Here is a 4,270-nt window from a genome sequence, read left to right as displayed (position 1 = left end):
TAGATTTTATATAATAATAATAATTATTATAATTGTTAGAAGTTGTTAAGTTTGTTAATTGTTCTCTACTGTTATTGTTTCTATTACAGGATAGCAGAGATAAGACCAGAGTTGCTATTTATCAACTAATAATAGGATGGTAAGAATTACATGCTTTAGTATATCTATATATATATAGAATAAAAGTTTAAAAATTCATAAAAGCTAAATTAATAGGAATTAAGAAAAGTTATTTTGCAGGGATTAATGATTCATTATAGTCTTTAACTTCTATTATAAAATTTAAAGAAGGTCAATTGTTAACTTGAAATTGTTTATAACAATTTATTAATTTGTTTATTAATATAAGATTTTTAATTACTCAGTTGTGCGTTATAGCGATGAGTCTTTGTTCCGTTCGTAGTTGGTTATTAGGAGCATTAGTTTAGAAAATGTTGGTGTTACTATTTTGTGTCATTTGTGTCGGTCTCTGATTTTGAACAGTGGTCATAACTCGAGAACTAAAAGAGTTAGAAAGAAAATGTTTAATAGTTTTTTAAATGGGAGCTCAAATGTGACAAAATACACGTAACAGAATTTTGAATAATTGGATAGTGTTTTATTTGTTTATAACAATTTGGATAATTAACTAATTAAGAAAGTTTATTTATAGAACCATTTTTATTCCTTTATTCAATTACTTTATAAATAAATTAATAGTTTATTAATATTTTATAATTTAAAAGGTCTTTTATTAACTTTTGTATCTCTTGTTTTTCAGCAAAAAGGTATTCCAGTTCTTCAAATTATCGGAGTTTGTAAAATTCCTATATCTCGGAATCTATGAGGAGTAGAAGAAAGTATAATATATGGATTTGGGGTAATTTTGCAAATGCCGAAGGATGTACGGAACAGAATTTGAAAATAATGTACTTGTTTAATTTGTTTATAACAAATTTAATAATTAATTAATAAAGAATAACTTTTATAAAAGTTAATTTGAATATTTATTTACTCTTAATACAAATATAATTATAAGTTCTTGAAATGTTGCAAATAAAGGGAGTTCTCTCTGTACGTGTGTTGAAATGTATGTATGTATGGGTAAGAGTAAAAGTTTAAAAATTCGTAGCTGCTAAACTAATAAAAATTAAGAAAAGATATTTAGTATACGTTAATAATTCATAGGGAAGTATGATTTAGCGTTATAAAATTTGCGTGTTAATGGTTATTAAATTTAATTTATTTATAACAATATACTATTAATGCCCACAAAGGTATAAGTCTATATGGGTTTTTTAGATGGAAAATCATAGGGCTCTTCACATCTAAGAGGATATGGCTTGATCTTTAATGGTTTAATAATTATTAAGGATTTTACGCGGCTGATGTATCAGGAGAACATGAGTGGGTAACTTTAAAAATTTATAAGTCCAAAACTAAGGCAGATTAAGAAATGGTTTATAAGGGTTTGTTATTAGTTATTTAAGGCTCTTTAGAACGTATATAACAAAAAGTAAAAATTATTAAATTTTTAATTTTATGTTGGTTGATCGAGAGTCTAAGTTCTATAAGAGAGCTCACGCGGCTAAGTCCATCGTTCATTTTCGCGGCTAAGTCCGTCTCGAAATTCATACTTAGTAATTTTTATAGATGAAAAGACAAGAGTACGCGCGGCTAAGTCCTATGCCTTTACCATTCTCGCGGCTAAGTCTTTGTACGTACATTTATATATATGGTTCGAGGACCGATTGACTCCGGGTATTATTTAAATTAATTAGGTATGCAAGGTGAGTAAAAATTATTATTAGGGTATGGTTTTAAAGGAAAAGGTTCAAGGTTTAATTTAAATTAATCAGCATATTTTTATGATTATTATTTTTAAAAATATTAAGGGTTAAACTTGTGGTCCCGGTAATTACCGTTAGACGCAGATATATATGTATGTACATTGGCACTTACTGGGACTTTTGCCTTATAACGGGTGACTTTTCCTTTAATTCTTTTTATAAATTAGGTTTTTGATTTTATATAGAAAATGTTATAATAAAAGTTATTATAGGTCTTATAGGCTTTTCAAAAAAAATTATAATTAATATTGTTTATGGTTTATTATCAAAAGTTATATATTATAAGTTATATATATATTATTATTTAATAATGGTGTGATTATTTTCATATATTCTGTTTCTATAGAGAGAGACGAATACAGCTATATAATTTTTTCTATCAGTTATATTGTTTTTTATATTTTATTTTATTTTTATACGATTTGATTTGTGGTTCCTTAGTTTCATAAGAGAAAAGTTGAACTGAGAGATTCAAATTCAGGAAATTTTTATATCTCGGAAACTATTACAGATACCGAAAAAATGGTATATACAAAAGTTTTTGTATTTTTAACAACAAGATTGATAGCCATCACAGTTTTTATATTTTATATATAATTTTAATTATAACAATTGATATTAAAAATGTCTTATTATGAAACTGTTATTTTTACGTATGTTGTTACCGTAAGACAGAAGAACATGTTTCTATATATTTTTTATTTATATATCATTGTTATAAGTTTTATTTTCAATAGTTAATAATTGTTCATAAGATTTGTTAGTAGGAGTTGTCACAAAATGTCGGTTTCTTGGGTCTACATGTGTAATTGAGTGTAGTTAGAGTAAATTTAATGGGTCAGGTTATGATTGGTTGGCTCTGGACTTGACTTAAAACGGACTTATTGTAGATGTCGCTTGTGTCTCTTTAAAGATTTGTCGAGTGACTGTACTACAAGTGGTGAAATTTATGAATGCCGGTGTAGTTGGTGTAGTAGAATTATTTTTAATAATATGATTTTTGAAAAATTTTCGCCGGTGGTGAAGTTTTTACCCGTGTTAATAAAACGTCTCCTAGTCGTCGCAGGATGTGACATCTCCCTTCATGGGGAAGTTCGGCCTCCGAACTTTAAGTAAGGTTATGTTTTTGTATATATTTGTTAAAGTATTTTGTTTAATTATTTATATATGTTTCAGGATAGCAGTAGGATCAGTCGATCGCAGAGTTGAATAAAGGATTATATTATTATGGAGTTAGTATAGCTGATTTTCAATGGTATGTAATAATGATTTATTATAGCAAAGTTTTAATTGTATTTTACAAAGTCTAACTACTTTATATGTTTCAGGGTATTTAATAAAGCGTACAATGTTCCCCTTATACCAAATTACTAGGTATGTATGTTCTATATGTATGTATTTAAAGTATATAAATTTAATGTATTCTTAATTATGATATTTTCTATTCTAGGTTGAACATTTTGGAGGTGGCTCTTTGTGGAACAATTTCATTTTTCCATCACCAGTATTAGATAAGTATATAGTATTTAAATTCTATTAAGCTTGGATTAAGGTTAGGAGTTATTGTATTTATTAATGCTTTTTTTTTGTTTTATTGTAGGTTTATTAGTGGAATAGCTTGGTTGATTAATAAGGTATGTTATAAATGTATAGCAGTTATATAAATGTTATTTTTATTTACTTTATAATATATATATATTTCTATCTATTTTAGTATATCCCATCACCAAGATGAACGCATACGCTGCTACTACTACTACAACTATAACAACTTTTTAATGTTATATTAGTGATAATGTATATATAATACTATAAAATACATTTGTTTTTATAATATAAGCGTGTTTAATTAATATAATAAGCCTTGGCCAGTTAATTGACCATTTGTAATATTGTTATATAAAGATAGGTTTTTTTTTTTTATATTATATGGTGTTATATATTTTTCTTTTTTTTTTTTAGGATTAATAGCATATACTTATAATTAAGGATTAATAGGTTTTATAATTCTCATACGTTTGTAATTGTATTTTAAGTTGGAACATTTTGTTGTGAAATGATTAAGTCGCAAATCAAATGATAAATCATTCGTTCGATTCCGTAATAATGTTGAATTACATAAGTACGACAAGTGTAACAATCGATCGCTCGTCGCGTTTGAATAATCAATCGGTAGCATCTACCACAGTGCATAGTAGTATGTTGTAAATTTCGTGAGATTGCATGAAATTGTCGGAAAGTTGTGTTTGGTCTGTCAGGAGCGCAAAATATATGCTCTGCAGTAGCGCACTGCGGGCACATCACCATATAATTTTCGACTTGTATATACCAAGCCGAATGACAGACTAAATTGTATGCCGGCATCGCGTTAAAATGTAAATAATCTCTATAATACGGGGGTACCTGCACGTGCGTCGGCTGTGGCAGTGGCGGGGATCCCT

The 4,270-nt window shown here is 27.4% G+C and overlaps 1 long non-coding RNA gene across 3 annotated transcripts; it reads left to right on the top strand.

The window, feature by feature from the left end:
* The first annotated feature begins 2,572 nt into the window (after window positions 1-2,572).
* Window positions 2,573-3,745, top strand: LOC139112815 (uncharacterized). 3 transcript variants are annotated; one of them, XR_011547459.1, is made up of 4 exons: window positions 2,615-2,941; window positions 3,006-3,084; window positions 3,158-3,203; window positions 3,280-3,381. It is a non-coding gene; the product is annotated as an uncharacterized lncRNA (long non-coding RNA). The 3 variants fall into 3 exon arrangements; XR_011547457.1 differs by adding an exon at window positions 3,544-3,745 and having other exon boundaries at window positions 2,573-2,941; window positions 3,006-3,463; XR_011547458.1 differs by having other exon boundaries at window positions 2,617-2,941; window positions 3,158-3,387.
* Window positions 3,746-4,270: the final 525 nt, after the last annotated feature.

The sequence above is a fragment of the Cardiocondyla obscurior genome, unplaced genomic scaffold (assembly GCF_019399895.1).
Source record: "Cardiocondyla obscurior isolate alpha-2009 unplaced genomic scaffold, Cobs3.1 scaffold53_0_225703, whole genome shotgun sequence".
Lineage (NCBI taxonomy): Eukaryota > Metazoa > Arthropoda > Insecta > Hymenoptera > Formicidae > Cardiocondyla > Cardiocondyla obscurior.
Note: the sequence above shows the minus strand (reverse complement) of the source record. Positions and strands in the feature narration are given on the sequence as shown.